The sequence below is a fragment of the Haliaeetus leucocephalus genome, unplaced genomic scaffold (genome assembly GCF_000737465.1).
Source record: "Haliaeetus leucocephalus isolate CR32 unplaced genomic scaffold, Haliaeetus_leucocephalus-4.0 Scaffold656, whole genome shotgun sequence".
In the NCBI taxonomy this organism is placed as follows: Eukaryota; Metazoa; Chordata; class Aves; order Accipitriformes; family Accipitridae; genus Haliaeetus; species Haliaeetus leucocephalus.
Window position 1 is genome coordinate 19,536,228 of NW_010973092.1, and position 18,893 is coordinate 19,555,120.

Genomic DNA, 18,893 nt, shown 5'->3' on the forward strand with positions numbered 1-18,893 from the left:
AAAATGATGAGCTCTGAGCTGACTATTAACTTTCAGGAACAAGATCTTGGGGTTATAATAGATAGTTCTCTGAAAACATCAGCTCATTGCTCAGCAGAGATCGTCGGAAAAAAAAAAGGCATCTTGAATGTTAGAGATTACTCAGAGAACAGAGCAAAACAGAAAAAATGATGCCGTCACTGTATAAATCCCCTGTGCACCTACACGTTGAATGCTGCACAGGTGAAAAAGGGATGTCACAGAGCTGGGAAGGATTAGAAGAAAAGTGGGAAGGATGGTTAAACACGCTGAATGGGTTTTGGGCAGGGAATGAGGATGCAGGTGGAGAGCTCCAAGGCTGGATGGAGCTCCACCATGGTCTTCCACCCATGATGACAAGCCTTTCCCACCAGCTGGGAGACAGCAGGTGGGCACAGCTCAGCCCCTGACTCAGCAGCTCCTCATCAGAGGGTGATTCAAGCCCACACAGGTGCTTCCTCTGGGTTTTGGGTTGGTATTTCTGCCGCCCCCTCCTCTTGTGGCGGAGGAGCTGATGGCCACCACGCACGGCACCATGCTCCATGGGCGCCACACGTCCCCCACACTGGGCAGGCTGGGCAGGCAGCGTGGGCACTGGGGAAGAGGAATTGGAGCGGCTTGGCAAAAGAGCAAGGGACGGATGCCAAAAAAAATAAAATAAAAATAAAGGAGGAAGATCTAGCTTCACCTTCTGTTCTTGTAATTCTTCTGAGCTAGCAAATCTGGTGGGAGGAGGAAAAGGAAAAAAAGGCAGAAAATCCAGCCCACTGATGGAGGCAGGATTATTGAGCTGGAAAGAGAAAAAAAAAGCAAGATAGTTTGGAGCTAAACCCATCCGCCACCATTTGGAATGCTCAAGTCCAAACTCCTTTTCCCACCCTTAACTCTTGGGTACGCCAGACACTGGGGGAAGTTTTCATCTTTAGCAGGGGCGGGGGGGTGAGACCCAACACCAAACACCTTCTGGCATTCAGGATCAGGGCAACGGACGGCTGAAAAGAGAGGGAGAGATGCAGAAAGACGGAATGACGAGAGCAAGAAAACACTTGTGCAAAGGAAACACTTGTGCAAAGTGGCACTAAGGAGGGCAAGGGCACGTAAGATGCACCCTGGGCACTTGTTACCGGCCAGGGTGGCACAGGCGACGAGCATCACCTGCATCCACACCACTGGGGCCACCAGGGCCACCGTGTCTGCCCGGCTCGTGTGCGCGCAGCGCCTTGCACCGCTCCTGCCGGCAAAGCAGCTGCTTGTGGGAGTGCGTTAACACGGAGCGAAAGGGCCGCCATCACGGCAGATGGAGCACCAGGTGGGAGCGAGGAGCGGATTTGGGCCGGTGAGATGTTAATAAAACTGTTGCTTCTGCTAACAGTTATCTGCGACTGGCCAGCTCCGTTGTGTGATGTTGTCTCTGTCCTTCTACCTGGAGGGCTGGCATGCTTTTTGCAGACAGGCCCTGACGTCTAAATGCAGCCACTCCCAACTATTTCTGCATTATCGGTGAAGACAGGTTGCCTTTCAAAGGGAGAAAAAGAATTGAGCGTGAACGTGTATATAAGCAAACAGCTCAAAACCAGCATTTTTGCAGGATTCAGTTTATCTGCTGCTGGCAGGTTGGCATGTTACCATCGGGAAGGATTGCAGGGGAGTGGGAACCAGAGGCCCCCACAGAGTCAGGCTCCTCTTCTGCTGGGTGTGACACCATGAAGGAGACTGTCCTCACCTTGACAGCTTGTGCATAAATAGGGAAAGCAGGTCTTGGAGGAAAAAAATGAGACACAGGAGTAGAGACATGCCCCAAAATATACACCCATCAGTGGCATGGACAGTCCTAGCCTGGCACGCTGCTGTTTCCTGACCTTTGAATGATGTATCCCCTCGCGTCCTCCTTTCTACGCTCAGGCACTCCACAGGGTCCTCCTGACAAGGACAGAACAATACTGGTAGGGAACAGTGGATGATATTTGCAGCTCTTGAGGGTTGGGTATAATGTATATCTTCATTTGGTATGCATGGTTTAGCTAGGGATATTTATTGCTGGGGTGACTGTCTGATCCCAGCACAGAGCTCGTACATTCATGGGGCAGCAGACGCCGCCTGTAGCAGGAGGACAAGGGCTGCTCGCTCTGCCCTTCACAGGGGCATCTTCATCCATTCCCATTATTTCTTCCTCGGGTCTCCTTCGGCATCCCCGTGCTGCCAAGGAGGAATTGCAGCTCACAAGAAATTACAAGGAAGTCACTTTGTCCCCGTATAAATTATTAATTTTAATCACATAAAGAAATAATTGACTCTGCCGCACGCTAGCCTTTGCCCATCAGACAGAGTATCCTTGCGGATGCAATGACTAGATTCACCCTCCTTGGAGATATTTGCAGTATTTTGCTGTGTTCTGGAGCAGGGAAGGAATTCCCATCCACTACTGGATATTTCTAACTTCCTGCCAAAACAAGTTTCTCGTGCTTGGAGTGAATTATTTCCCCTTGGTCTCCTCCTGCCAAAGTCCTGCCCTGAAATCAAGGAACCGGCCTTTAGGAGAAGATGCTACTCACTGCGTGGAAGCCTGTGAGAAAGTCTTTGAATTTTGCTTTGCTGTTTCAGATTGGTCCACGTGAGCTTTAGAGACAAAACTACCAAGAAAAATCTTGCATCGGCCCAGCTGATGGTCCCGCTCCCGCCTGCTCCGTGGGGGCTGCCTGTGCACCCCGAATTGCTCGGGGGTGCCGTGCAATAACACGCTCCCAGCGTGAAGCTGTGGATGAGCTGTTCTCCAGCTGAAGTTCATGGAAGTGGGATGCAAACCCGGCGCATTGATGAAAGCAGACAGAGTGCCTTGCAGCGGTAGGGCTCGCTCAGTTCAGTTTGGTCAGATACCTCGAACATAAAATCAGGCACCTAAAATCACCCAGAGCCTGTAAAAAGCCTTCGTTGTCCACATCGCCAGAGCAAGCTTGTCTATCAGTTCACCATCTTCTTAGCTTGCTTCCAGCGAGAGGGCAATACGTATTTACTGGTTTAATCAAATCTGCGAGGTCAGCATGAGACGAGAGGCAGCTCTCTCCGTTTCATGTCTGGAGTGCAGAAGGAGGGAGGAAGAGTAAGCCTGCTCAGCGTGACCAGACGAAAAGGAAAACACAGACGTCCTCTTCTGAGCTGTCCTGCCCTGCAGCCCCGCTTCCCATCGCTGCTTCTCCTGCCCACGCAGCAGACAGGGACCCAGGACCATCTTCTCTCCCTCTCCTTTTGCAAAGCTCCTTTAAATATTGGGGTTGCAAAGGGTCCTTTTACAGAACCATTTCACTTTGCTCTTACGTTTCTCCATACATCAATTTTTTTTGTTTCTCTGTGGTTTCACAGGGATGTATATGGGATTATGAATAAGGCATCGTGAGCTGAACTGAATGTGTTATTTAATGAACTGTATGAAATATTAAACCATGCCTGATATGAAGCATGGTGAATTCTGTAAGAAATAATATATTACACTTGGGGAGGACTGAAGATAATCAAATATAATGAATGAATTTAGAATCAGGACACACAGAGCTTAGAGAAGTTAAGTTTTGTTCATTGTAAGCCTGAATGATATGTGACGACTGTTCAAGGCAGGTTCTTCCACTGCATGTTTTCTCCTGTTGTGAATGACATTATTGTATTTTTCCATTTAACATAAATCTATTTTTCGGAAGGCTGCTTCCACCCGAATGGCATCGGCAGATCCCATTAATCATGGTGCTCTCAATCACTCAGAATTATTTAGAGCCTCTTTTGTGTGTCTCTGGCTCTTCCCCCATTTCTGATTAATCTTAAACTAAACCAACTAAATAAATAAAACTGCAAGGATCCAAAGAGCATCCCTGTGAAGATCTTATTTAAGTGAGACACATGTTGGCAGCTTAGGAGGCCGTGTGAGGGTTGGGAAATTTCTGCTCCCGGAGGTTTCAGGAGGAGGAAAGAGGTTTTTTGGTCCAAAGCAGGAGGCTCTGCTTGGAAAGGAGCTGAAGTCTTGACCTCAGCGGGGCTCAGACGTTTCCATTTGGGGATTTTTTCCCTCGGGCACAGCCCATCCCATTTGGTCCTGAGCCTCTTCTACGCCTACAAGAGACATCTGATGGGCCATGGTGGCCATCTGCCACAGGGTGGTTTGTGCCATCCACATCCCATGGCCAACTGCAAGGATGGGGCATGGAGATGGGTCTACTTTTAGGCTCTACTTGGGGTTTCCATGCCAGGGCTGGATGCCAAACTGAGCCAACCTACTCAAGAAATGGGAGAGAATACCACTGCTCTGGCATTTCTATACCTCTCTGTTTCCCAGGTGACAATTGCTATAGCAATGCCACCCCCTGCCACCTGCAAGGAGCCAGCTACGCCCCAGCAAAGCCAGCCCTCCAGGTGCTTCTCCGGCAAAAAAACCAGTGAATATCCAGCCAGACACTTGCATATGTAAAGCTAGAGCAGAGATGATGAAAAGGTGATGGATTTTAAAGCCTGTAGTTTTAAAACACCTATGGGCTGTGCACCAAGCACACTGGAAGCAGAGATAAACTCCTACCTGATACCTCCTGGCAGAGACATACCTGGAGCTGAAGAGAACTGGAAATAGTTGTTTCATTCCCAGTGTCATGGCCAGGGTATGCTGCAGCAAGCAAAATGAATATAGCATCTGCATGTTAGAGAGAGCGTTTCCTTGACGGAAATCCCAGGATCCTTGTTGAAGCATGCCAATGGCGCATATCCATATGTTAACCTGAGTCCCACATCTTTATATTAGTTAGTGATATTTTTTTATTGCCATTATACAGATCCATATTTGGGGCTTAGAAATATCATATACGTGAGTCACAGACATCACAGACAGCAAGGCCTCCCTTCTGTTTGGGTTACACGGCACCCCCAGTGCACCGCCAGACGTGAGGATGCTGTGTGCTCCTGCAGAGCTGTCCGAGGAGCCAGCTCAGCCTCGGCAAACACCAGAGGTTAAATTATGTACTTGCCATGTTTGGGGTATTAGGGCTAAAACAAAGATACGGTGTCAGGCAAACCCACAGAGATTTCTTTATATGTGCATCGTGAGGCCGATCTCTGATGAAGGGTGTCTGCTCTGCCTCCTCTCTGAGGGTGCAATGTCCCTTTGCTGTTCGGCTGGCTTTGGCTCCCGCTAATAAACTAATTGATTCAGCTTGGCTATCCAGAGTTCTGAGTAATTTCAATATTGAACCTCAGCTGTAATTAATTCAGTCAATACAGTCAACACAAACCACGGGCAACGCAGGGACGCCGGCGCCACGCCGGGCAGCTCGAGTGCCCTGCACCCGGGCTGAGCGCAGAGAAGGGGACACTGTGCACAGCTCCGAGGCGGGGCAAACACCCCAGAAAAACTTGGCCAGCACACCAGGGATGCCTGTCTACTCAAAAAACATCCACAGGACCCCAAAGGATTCAGCACAAATCCAGCAGCCAGCTGCATCAGAGATACCCATGCAGCCCAGGTCGAACAACGAACACATGCTTTGTTTGGAGTAGCAATTTTACAGTTTGGAGGCAAAATAATTTTAAATCCAAGAGCTCAATAGCCCTGAAATCGGGGCAAAAGGCAAGTGCTTTCATGGGGACCCCACCTAGCTGTACCCCAGTTGCCGTGCTTTCCCCCGCTGGGTGCGGGGAATTGTCCCAGGCTGCCTGCAGCTGGAGCATGAGGCCACCCCGGGCATCCAGGAAGGCAGGACAGGAGCCGAACGAGCACCTGTCATGTCTGGAATATAACTCCTGACCCACGAGACAAGTTTTCTAGAGCCTTGTGAAAGCCTGGGTGACGGGGCCTGTGGAGCGACAGCATCGCGCCTTGTTCGGAGCAACCCAGCAAGGAAGGCAGAGAGGAGGAAAGACTTTTTTTGCCGGGAGACATAAAGGCTGCTAATAAATAATAGAGGGCAGTGTTATTACTTTTTTATCTTACGAAGTCAGACCAGCTTATGAAACCCAGACTGGAGCAGAATGCTAATCGGCAAGACTTGGCAAGATGAAGTTATTGCTCCTGACCCACACAAGAGTTAACTCGAGCCGAAAGGAGAGGAGCCTCCCTTCCCCGGTGTTTTCTGTGTGCAGAGCCTGTCTCTCTACAAATTACTCTGCTCCTACCCCGCAGCACGCCTGGCTGCTGGGCAGAGCCTCCTCCCAGTTCTTTCCCCAGTTATTGCTCCTCTGATAAATACCAAAGACACAAGGCAAGCCTTGAGACGCCGGGGACTGCTGCTCGGGGCTGAGCACAGCACACGTGCTGAACGAGATGCGGTCCTTGTCCCGCAGCGTGAAACCACCGTGGGAATGGTCAGCAGCCGGGGACTGGGAACCCATCTGTCTGATATTTAGCCATCATGCTTTATCTCTTTGCCCTCCCTACCAAACAGGTTGGATGGTTTTTGAAGGCCAAGGATGGTGCCCATCAGCGCTGGAAGTGGTGATGCCTGCCCTGCCTGGGCTAACGCATGCTGCATGGAGCCCTGCACTTTCTGCATGCCCGTGCTGGGGTCCAAGCTCCCGCAGATTCCCAAAATCTCTGGCAAGTGCCATACACTCCAGCAATTAACACTTCTTTAGCTTTCTTAGATGTAGAGGAGCAAACAGGTCAACAAAGGAAGCGCAACAGAGCAGCCACGAGGAAAGGTAGTGCAGTTCAGCAGGAAGGGGCAAGCAAGGTTGGGAAGCAGAAAGAAAACAAAGAACGAGCTGTTTGGGATGAGAATGTTTCAAAGTTTGATTTTCCAAAGGTAAAATATCAGCTTGCTTGCAAAAGCCTCCCAATTACTTTGTCGATCACGTGCAAAGTGTGCAAGCCTTTGGTTACAGCCATTACTCCATTACTGTGCCTAGCACTGTAATGTCAAGGGGTCAGGGGTGTTTTGCTCAGAGTCTGGGTGGCAGAACAACAGCAAAGTGCAGCAAATGTGTTTTGACTTCAACGCTGCTGTTATTTTCAAGCTCTCAGACTCCTGTGCAGGATGCGGCCCTCCAGCTCACACGCCTTTCATCACATGGGCTGAATTCAGATAATTCCTGAGCCTTATTTTTGATAAACTGCTGCTTAAGTGTGCTATTTACAGATGGTAGAAGGCACTATATTAGGAATCAGTGGAGAGCAAAATATTCTGTTTATTCGCACAGGAGGCACATCTGATCCTCGGCTGCGTCACCTTCACCACTGTGCCGGCACCGGCCGCAGGGATGGTCCTTTCGTGGCAGGACCAGCCTTGCCCTACATGCTCAGAGACATGGCACCAGCTATTTTCATGGCAGCATCTCCCTGACAGTGCAAACAGGAGCTGCGGGTGATGCTGGCAGGGGCGAGATCATGTATGGGCTTGTAATGTCACCGCAGCTAGCCCAGGGGACTGGTACCCACACCACAGCGCTGGCCTCGTGGTCCTGTCTATGGCAGTCCTATCTTTTGTGAAGTCCTTTCCTGGCCCTGCATGTGCCCCAGGGATGCCCGGGGCTCCCGACGCTGATGCTCTCCGCTCTCTCCCTCGAGACACAGACTAATACCACCTGCAGGGAGACTTGTCTGTCTGGCCAGAGAAATTACAGGATGAGTCTCGAAGCACTGTCATCCTCTGAATGATTTTGCCTCCTTCCTTTGTAAGCATGGCACACACAAGCCGGCAGGACTATTTTTCTAATTATTAGACTTTACTGGAAATCGATAAGCAAATAAGATGATTTTTTTTGTCCTAATACCTTCATAGCTCTTCTTGAAGGGCCCAGGTACTGCAAAACCCACTCTGAGACTCTTACAGTGTTGTGATGGATAACCCATGTCTAACTCTGCTCAGGATGTTTGCTGGCAGGTGGGGTTGGACTGTCGTGAGTACGAGATGGGGTTAACCATAACGTGAAGATGAAGCCCAAGGTAATTATCCACTAAGTTCTGCAGGAATTTGGGATACTGGATTCCCTACAAGCCCTGCTGCCTGCTCAGAAGGACTCGCGTGCATCTCTTGCTCTGAGAGCTGCCTGAATTGCCTCTTAATTTAAGCCCTGTCAACACAAGAGCTAAATGAAGAGCCATTTTCTATTTGAAGGAGTGCTGTAAGAGAGAGGTAGGCCCTTCTCAGCGTGCAGAGCCAAGCAGCTCATTAGCGGGGTCAGTGTGCTCTGCAGGCTTTGCAGCTCTGCCAGCAAGCTCGTGCATCCAGGGGCTATGGCCCTGCACTGCCGGTGTGTCCCGGCACCTCTCGGCACACAGTGGTGCCGAGCCAGGGAGAGGAGATGAAGGGCAATTCCCACTCCTCTGGCAGGACTGTTTTTCTAAGTATTAGATCTCCTGGAGATCAATAAGTACATAGGATAATTTTTCATCTTACCGTTCTCCAAAAATTCGCAACACATCTTTGAAAAAAATAAAAATAAAAAAATATATATGTTAATGCTGCAAGGGGGTCTGTTTCAAAAGTCTAGCTTATCTCTTTGCTGAAGCAGTAGAAGAAAACAGTGAAATAGAAGTAATTAGGGAAGGAGGCAAGCCACGAGCAGCGCTTGGCATAGTGAAACCCACGCAAAGGCGCTCGCCCTGCTGTTTTCGTCCCCTGGGGCTTGCTCCCGCTCACCCCGGCTACCTGGGGAATGCCAAGTCCTTGGATTAGGAACACAGTTTACAAAGAGACCTTGTGAAATTAAAAAAAAAAAAGGCTGGGCTGGTTTAAACAAACCTGTAGTGAATAAATTAGTGGGGGAGCAGAAACAAGTAGATGGAATTACAGAGGAGCGTTACATAAAAGCAGCTGACATCTGACTCTTGCAATTAATTCAGATTGGGCTGAGCCTGGGCTTTGGGGAAGAATAACTGGTGGGCAGCAGTAAAAGTGAAGAATAAGCAGTTGTGTACCAAGCTGGAGGGTGGTGTGTAGCCCTGGTCCCTATTAAGGCTGGATTTAATGAACAGTCTTTTTCAGGACCTGTTAGAATGTATCAGTGGGACTCCCCAGTTTTAGGGGTAGCTGGGGGGGCTAGAGAAATAGAGGGGACACAGACAGAGCAGAAACACAGAGAAGGAAGCATGCTTCACCTCTCTGCTGGCTCCTTGGCTGACACCCAGCCTTTTCTCCCTTTCCCCTAAATCTGGAACAGGGACTGCCTGAGGGTGACCTCAGGACTTGGCTGGCAGGGACATAGGGACCCGGGGCTGGAAGGGACCTCCTGGGTCATCAAGCCCATGACCTGCTCTTGCAGCCCTGGCATCTCACAGGCATTATCTGTGTTAGTGGCTCAGCTCATCCTGGTGGAAAGCGATCCAGCGAGCCACAGCTTTCCTGGCCGGGGACATGCTCCCAACTGCCAGCGATGCACATGGGGCACCAAGACCCAAGAACAAGGAGGTGACCCTCAACTGCCTCTGCTATAACCTGGAAAAGGGGGACGGTGGAGTGATCACCTGTGAGAGGCCGTTACACATCGCAGCTCAGAGCCCAGTGCAGTGAGAAAACCTACCGCAGGCAAAATACTAGCGAACCCTCCTCAGCCTCTGAGGGCTGACGCCCATGATGGCATTGCTTCTCGTTATCTCTGGGGCTTAGGAAAGAGGCTCAAGGGCAGAGCAGTGTCCTCACGCTAGCAAAAGCATCCCCTTGGATCTCAGGCACGCAGGGGCTCCCCTCTCCGACAGCCCCTCAGGGTTTGCCATCATGCTGCGGGACTTCCCCCCGGTGACTGCCTCTTCTTCCAAAGGCGCTTGATCAGCGTGCATGAGACAGCTCCCACCCATGTCAAACCTAATGCTGCTAATCCTATTAGTTTCTGTTCAACCTGCCTCAAGTGTCCTGTTTAATCCCGATCTCCAGTCCTTCAACCTTTAGATGGCTTCTGCTCCACATAGCACACCGGTGCCTAAGACCTGCCCGTTCCTGTGAGCTGGAGACAGAAACAGGCACAAGATAATTCTGACGACCAAGAAGCTTTTTGCGGGGATGGCTGAATTTGGGGCAAACCCAAAGCTTGTGAGCAAGAGTCCCGTGGACTCAGCCAGCCTTTGGGCTTGTGCTTCAGCCCAGCTCTGAATTAAGGACAGTGCTCCTGTGATCTAACGCGTTGAAGCAATCTTCTCCTGCAGTCTTTATATTTGAGAATCTGAGATCTGTGGGAGTCTCTACTTCATAATCCATATATCTTGTGACCCTCTGGAAGCCTGACAACTATTTCATGCTCGGATGGCTCCTTGCTCATCTTTGTCCATGCAAGAAGAGTGTGTCCTGACTGGCACAGGAGTAGCTCATATTTCCATCACGCTGAGACAGAGATTAAATGCCTTCAGCCAAGCACAAGGCAACTTCAATTGAGTTTGTTCTTTGGGGACTGGGAGGACTGGGAATGAGGCCAGAGAAAGCCACAGAAGACCCCGGCTGGGCAGAGGTTGGAAAACGATGCTTAGAGGTAGGTTTGGCACCTCCAGCAAATCTCACCGGAGTCTGTTGGAAAACTGAGCTTGTCCGAAAGCCGTGACTGCTCCCTGCTCTGGTGGGCAGCCCCAGGTGTCCCCGGAGTCCCCTGGGCTGGCGGAGTGCCTCCGGAGTGCCCATGCAAGAGCATGGGGTCTCCAAGCCTCTCGCACCCCTCCCCAACCTGCGATGCCCCCCGGGGGGGAACAGGATGGGGAAACTGAGGCACCACTGGACCCGGTTGCTCTCCTTGATCTGTTCTTGGTATGGCTGTGCAACATAAACTGGTTGGGCTCAACCCCTGCTCCTGGCACTATAATTTGGCAGAACCCTAGTGGTCACACCATCTGGCACTGCCCCGCTGGGTACAGCAGCTCTCCCCAGCCTCAGTGCAGGGGCTTGGAGTGGTGCCCGGGCAGGATGGTTTAGGAGCAAAGACAGGTTTTGCTCTGTGAGTACAAAGCTCCTGGCTGCAAATAAAATCCACTAATAGAAAAACGGTACAAAGGGAGCTGGGCTCTCGGGGCCAGGCTGGAAGTGGGAGCAGTAAATTGGAGGATAAAACGGTTGCCGTAGCTGCTGGTCAGCCCGTATTTCACCATTTCAAGTCGCAGTAAAGAGGAAACTTTTTTTCACGGTTTCACGCTATCATCGCTAAACCTTGCATATGTAAAGAGTGAGCGTCTTTTACGTCCTCATGGGCTTTTCAGTCAATTGAATGCTTTTAATATGTTCCCTTCCCTGCTTTCCTTGCTCGTGATGCTAATGTGAGCGCTTCCTCGTGCTGGGGAGTCAGGCACACTGCCACCGAGATGGCTGCTTGGACCTCTGACACCCATCAAATGCAATGGAAATCAAGCATTTAAAATGAAATTATGGCTCTGGGTCCCTTTTTACTTCTGATTTCCTAATGTTAACCTGGGTATTTCTCCTTCAGGGACTGTTGCCATCCCAAGGTGCCTGTATAAGATGCAAAGCCCCAGAGGAGAGATGGGTGTTTCCCCAGGACACCAGCTGCGGGGTGGAGAGAAACCTCAGCACCTCATTCGGAAACAGCCGGGAACACTTTGGTTGTGCAGAGCACTCTGCAAACGTGACCTGTGCAGTCAGCAGCGCAGGACCAGGAGATAAAAAATAGATCATATTTCAGTATTTTCACAATTTTCAAGCCAGTCCCTTGAACACCAGGGACAGACTCAGGGTTTCTGAACCCTGTCCTTCTCCATGCTGCTCTTTATAAACATTGATAAGCCTCCCAGCACTCCCCCGACAGACATATTATCCCTCTTGTAGCTACTGCAGATTAAGACCCAGTGATAAGTGCTTTTCCAGGGGCTGTAACAAGGATGGTTGGCATAGCTGCCGTAAGAGGTCAGGATTTTCTATGCGCCTCCCAACTCCACTTTCCTACAGCACTGCTCTACCGACGCAGCCCTGCTTCTGCGGCCAGACCTGGGGTCACCGCCAGCTTAGCTGGGGCAGTTAAACAAGGGGATGTGCTGCAGGAGGATCACAGCAACACCCCAGCAGGAAAAATTCATTTTCCCAGCAGCAGCATACAGCAGCAATAGCCCACGCTTGGACTCGTGGGAATAGACATGAACACGTCCCAAATTCTACTTCCACAACCCCAAACCCCACGGCCACCTGCACCGGCTCTGGATATACTTGCAAAGGCAAAGGAAATCAAAGGAGGGGAAAGCCAGCAATATACTTGTACAGAAATTAAAGGAGAGACCTGGCCACCAGCCATGCCATAATACAGAGGATCTTGTCGCTACCTGTTTTTTTATTTTCCATGTCAAACCCCTGGCTAGCGGCGGCAGGCCTGATGAGCTCTGAAATGTCAGCAGCAAGCCCCCATGACTGTGCAGCCGCTTGCTGGCCTCCAGCCCTTGCTTTTCGGCTGCGAGGCTTTAATGAGGACATCAGCGATGCTCTTTATTAAAACAAATGGTTGAAGGCAGCATGCTGCTGCCCAGCCCATGCTGTGCTTGCTGGCGAGCGAACGGTGACCCCAAGTCCCAGCAGAGAGTGGCACCGGGGCGGTGGGTGCCGTAATGGGGGCTCTCCGTCTGCAACTATCCTCGCGAAGATGCAGGACTGCTCTGCAGATCAGTCCCTCCTTCCCTCCCCTTTCATCCCACCTGCCAGCCCTGCTCTTAAATTCTGTTGACTTCGGTATTTCATCTAATTTCCTCGCTCTTATGAGAATAACATGGTAAAGTTTAGTCTGAGGTGCCCTCTGAGGGCTCCCACACTCTTGAGTGTCTACAAGCAGCTGGAATCTCTTCTTGTAGAGATATCTGACGTTATTGCAGTAAGGAAGATGGAGATGAGACTCCATAGCACTTACTGTTCCTCCTTTCTCCATCCACCTCATCCATCCAGACCTTCCCAACCTCCTTCCCAGACATTCCCAACCTCCTTCCCAGACATTTCCAACCTCCTTCCCTAGATGTCAAAGTTTGTCCAAGGACTTTGGTGTTGACCATTGGCCTCGGAGGGGCTGTTTCCCCGGAAAAATAAAGCATCACGTTGGCTTCATACATATGTCTGGTAGAACTATGAAATATTATAAAAGATTTAGATTTATCAGTTTGGACAGATTGGCCTCTTTTGCTGTACCTATAAAAGCTCTGAATGATGCCATCCATCAACGGGTGGACAGCATCGGCTCTGACTGAGGACCAGGCAATTTTGCTTCGCTGGGGCCAAGTGCCAATTCTTTAAGTAATCCCAGGTTTCATTAAAGAGGCAGCCAGAGGAGGGCATCACTTTGAATTTATTTTTTTTTTAAGTCAGCTGCAGGACACTTACAAATTACTGTAGAATTGATGGTGGGTGACTCGTTAAAATTAATTATGGCTGTAATTAGGAATATTCAGGAAGAAAACCACAGGAAAAATGGTCCATGGAAGGATATTTTCTATAGTCATATTTTAAAATGAAGCAAAAATTTGCAGCTGCTTTATTAATTTAAATAATAAGATACGGCTTTTTCTTGCATAGCTTCAGAGAGTTTCTAATGGAGGGGGGCTGCTAGATGAGGCATTTCAGAGGAAATCAAATAGCCTCATAAATAAATTAGTTTTCTTTTTTCAGGGCATAACTCTATTCATTCTTACAATATTCACAGAGCATCGCATTACAGGGGAAGAGTCAGGAGGAGCCTCCAGGCTGCCCCTGCATCCTAAGGACAAACTCCTCCAAGCTGCTGGCTCCTTAACACGAGCCCACCCTGCCTACGCTTGCAGCAGGGCAGCTCCGTGCAAAACTACGCTTTGCTTTAGTCCTTCAGTCTGCACCTGCAGCCAGCAAGCAGGACAGGGAGACGAGGTCGTGCCTGCGGGTATGTGGCAGCCCCTCACCCTCCTGCAGCATCCCCCCAGCCCGTTACCATGAACAGAGATATCCAGCAGCGCCATGCACCCGATCCAGTGGAAACTGGTGGCAAATCAATGCAACCGTGGGGTCATGAGAGTCACAGGTAATGGCTCCTTCAATGGAGGGGCAACGTGAAAAGTGGACCCCTGGTACCAGCATCCCCACCTGCAGGTTACCAGGGATTGGGAGAACCACATAGCTACTGCATCCTGCTCGCCCCAGTGATGGGGTGGCCTGTCATGGAACTTGTGTAGGAACAGGCACAACGTGTCCCCCAGTGCTTGCTGGTGGACCCAGCCCTGGCAGGACCACCACGGGCCCGCAGAGCCGCGGTATCCAGCTCCTTTGGAAACCCTCTTTGCTGGCTGCAGCCCCACCAGCCAAACCCCCACTGTTGCCACACATCCCACTGTACGTCCCACTGCTCTGTGGGCTCATAGGTGGCTGCACCGGCCCACCTTGGATTTAATGGGTGTGCTAATTGAGAGAGGGAGCACTGCAGCGTCCAGCTCTGGGTAATGCCACAGCCACCAGTGGCTTCAGCACGAGTTACTCTGCTCTAACTTTGAAAGACTCCGGGGTGAGGAGGACACGGGCAGTCCATTTTGACAGAAGTGTTGTCCTTTATGTCCAGACACTAGCTGATATTGAAGGCATCACACCCGCTCATGGCAGAGGACAGCGGGGTCAGCGCTTGCGGTACAGATGGGGCAAAATGGATGCAAACAGAGCCAGACACACAATAACAGGATCTACCTCAACCTTCCCATAGCAGCAGTGAATCTCACACCCCCTAACAGCATCCCCGGCTGGGCAGGGGTCCGGATTCACCATTTGCTCAGTTATCTTCTGCACCAAGCTACAGAGATTATCTCACTGCTTAAGCTGATTTATGGGTCCTTCATACCAGTGAGGTGCCACAAACACCTATCCTGTGAGCATCTACACAGCAAAGCCATCACTAGGCAAGTGGCATCTCTCGCAGCTATTTGCTGATCACCCCATCCCTCCTAAATTTGGATTGTGAAGACACAAGCAGGAAAATTAGACCTTTGAAGTGATTCAAAAGCACTAGAGCTGCAATAAATGCAAAAGGCAGCTTAGACTCCTGAGGGATCTTCCTTTAACCAACTACCGTCTCGGTCCAAAGCACACAAAGCCCATACAACCCTTGCCAAAGGTTCAGCAGGTTCTGGACCCCAACACCAAGAAGCCAGGTAATGGCTGAGGACCTTTTCTTCCTGCCAGACTGGGAAGTTTACACATGTAACAGAGAGAACCTCAGCGCTACTAGCGTTTGGTTTTGGGGGATGTACCTTGTTGATGAGTCCAAGACAGGAACCTGGCAACAATGCAAATCCCTGCAAGGCTGCTCCAAATTTCCACCACTGGGAGACCAATCTCTGGGGAAAAAACAAAATTACATCAGCACCGCAAATTAGAGTAGAGGAAAACAGGCGTGCACCCCAGCACTCATACCCTTTCCAGATACCAGTCCAGCATGTGTGAGTGCTCCTCCCCACCGGCCCCACGGAGACAGTGTGCAGGGCAGAGGCTTCTGCCTACCGCTGATTGCAAACCGCTGGAAAATTTATACCCAGAAATTGCTCTCCAAAATTTCCTCGGGAACGCGTGGCTTTTCAGCAGCGAGCTGAGCGCTGCAGTGTAGCACTTGGGAGCCAAGAGCTCTCGATTCAGTGATACTGCTGCCTGTGTGTGTGTGTCACGGACCTGTTAGCCCAGGGATGATGGTCTTGGGGATGCCCCATGTGAGGGAAAGCGCAGGCTGTGCTCCTGCACATCCCGGCATGGCAGTGGTTTCTGGACCCAACTCCTTCCATGCAGCTGCACTGAGCTGGGACAGGTCTCTGCCTGCGCGCTCCACCGCTACTCTGCAGAGCAGGGATGCACCCGCCGCTGCCTCGAGCACCCGAGGAGAATTACGGACACAAAGATGGCACGCTACAGCTCCCAGGGGATCCACACCAAAAGATTAAGGAATTCTAGCTTTATTTGGATTTTTCACTGGTGGATGTTCAACAGAAAGAGCCTGCTTTTCTATTCTGCACGTTCCTCCACTCAACAGGCCAATTTCCTCCTGACAAAGAAATTCATTAGGAAACTTTCAAGCTGATCCCAGCCATGGCAGCTAGTTGAAATTGCTCAAATCCTCTCCAGAAAACCTTCTTACAATACATCCATCTCCGTCTCCCTTTGCATCCCCCTGGTAACTGATTCGAACTCATAATGACCTATGAGCCGCCTGCCTGCTTAGTCCAGCTCTGGTGCTCCCCATAGCTGCCACGGCAGAAATATATTCTCACAAATTTATTTCCAAGCAGTATATCTGTACCGAGGTTGTTTCTCTCAGCCACCCTCTTTCATGCAATAATTGTAGGACAATTTGCAAAGCTGCAAAAACATTTTCCCTGTTGATTGCTCTTCCCGTGCAAAGTGGGCAGGCATAGGAAAGGAGGGATTCGAGCAGAGACCATCCACTGCTGGGGGGGTCAGGTGATGTGCCGGACCCAGCAGCATGTGGAAAAGCAGTGGAAGATCCAGCCCAGCCATGAGGATGAGGAGACGTAACTGGCCACGCTCAAACCATTGTCCCCAAAGGACTGTGCGGTGGCTCATTAGCCAAAGAAGAAAGGGCTAATTTTAGATTGGGTGGCAATTAAAAAGCATTGTATTATCCTTCCTGTGCTAAAACAGGCTGTCAAAATCTTTGGGTAAAACAGCAGTTAAATGAGGGGCTGACAGAGAGTTACAATAAGAAAAGACAATGGCATCATTATATTGGGATTTATCTTCCCAAGACAGGATTGTCCTCATTATTCAGGAGCGGTGTACCCAAAAGCCACTAATAAGGCTCCCTCACAGGATGGAGATAAATCCCAAACCTTTCGAAGACTTTTGAATGTAAATGCTCTGCAGCATTCAAAGCACCCTTTGATTTCAGTGCGCGCATTGCTCGTGCCAGCGCTGCCAGTCCTGCCAGAGGTTAAATGGGCTTTGGGGACTTCATGGTCCAGGCCAGCTGGGACCGACTTGCTGGGACAAGGGGGCCAGGCTCATACATCGGACAAATGTTTGGATCAGCTCGGGAGGGAGCTGGGGAGTCCCACCTTCATGGGACTGAGCCACCCCACTTGCCGTGGCTGCGGTGGCCGTGGCAAAGATCGAACGCCCGCAGGGAACCAGATCATCTCCATGTGAGGTGGAGGCTCTTGATTCGGGGCAGATCAAGGGCATTTGGCAAACCGTCATCTAAAATGCAACAAGGAAGAAAATTGGAGGAATCCAAGCAAGGGGAGAGAAGTTTGTAGGATGATGCCAAACTGGCCGGTGTTTCCCCGTCCTCCCCAGCGAGTTGAGGGTGGTGGGAGGCCAGGGATGGCAGCTCAACTCTTCAATGCTTTGTAGCATAATTAAATTGCATTGACCAAAAAAACTCCTGCCCATTCATCACACAGAAAAATCTATGCTTCAAAAATAAGTAGGACTCTTTCATTTTTAATGTTATAAAATAATACTGTAAGTATTATATTCAGTCCATAGATGGGAGGTGCCGTGTTGTTTCAACCGCTATGCTTTTGCCTTTAGCCTGCTCAAAAAAAAAAAAAATCCCGATAAAGGCCTTAGATGTTGATATAGATTTGTAAAGGCAAATCAGTTCAACTGTCAGCAGCAAGGTGGAAAATAGGAGTTTTTCCTTCTGCATTTAAAAGGGCTCAGGGGATGCAAACAGCGTGGGGCTGGCTCCTGCCTCGCTAGTGCTGAAGTTGCTGGTGTCCCCCACCCTAACACCAGCCTCCTTTTCTTCATGTTAATAAGGACTAGGATATAACTCAGAAGCTCCTCCTAGCAGAAAGGATGCGGTGCCCACTTTCCAACCTCCTGGTGGAAACCCAATTCCTTCAACAGCACCAAAGGTGCCAAATTCCAATGCTGAGGCACAACCCATTTCATCCATGCGGGTCTGCTGCCCGTCAGAGCTGCTGTTACAGGAAAGCTGGAGAAGGAGGGGAGCCCATAAGTATCTTTTTTTTTAAGAGGTAGAGAAACCATGAAAGACTTTTTAATGTGGGGAATGGAGAACTTGTAAGATGGGAATGTCCTGCCCTGCCAGCAGGAAGGCAAACACAGAGAACATGCAGAGTGGGAAATGCCGGCAAATCTCTCTCATCTAGCTGAGGTCAGGATAATTTTTAATAAGAAAAAATACATTTACTGAGGGCTTCAAGATGACTACTCTGATGGATCCACAGGAGGCACGCAGGGCAAGGCGGGGGAGATGAATTAGAGGCTGATATTGATGAGATTGTTTCCACTGCTGGAGCTTTTAACGGAGAGCAGTGCTGCCCATGCAGCCCAATGCTGATGAAGGCATTTCTTTTGCAGTAGCTGGACTGGGGCATTTTTCTGGGCTTTCAGAGTCCAGAGTGCAGCAGATTTGATGATAAAATCCCCTAACCACTATCTCTTCCTCCCGTGACAAACCGCCATGGCAAACCATGGCCGTCACGCTGCAAGTGCTGGGTGCCAGGTCCCCATGTCAGCTCATGGAGATCTCACAGCTCCCCTGGGCTTACCATCACCAAACACTGAATTCATCCCATAACAAAACCCCGTGGTTAATTTATCCAACGCTGCATCAGGGTCCTCCCCAGAGCAGTGCAGGAGCACACAGCATCCAGACCCAGCCGCTGCATCCCACTGCCCAGTCCCCTGAGCCATGCAGTGCAGTGCTCTTTCCTCCAAATTGTTTATCTTAACAAAACCATTTAATCATTGCCGGTTTCTATTTCACCATTCAGGAATGAAAACCTTTCAAATAAATATTTAACGACTCCTATTGGGTGCTGGGATGATAATGGGGCTGGCAGGCATATGGACCCACACACCCACAGATAAAACCTGCAGCAAAATGAGCTCTGTTGTTTTATTGTTCCCAATGTTATAAAGATTGACTCTGCTATTAGAGCTTCCTGAAGGATTTCTCCAGGATAAAATCTTCGACTAGCAGAATTTAATCAGTTAGTGATGAAAAATAAA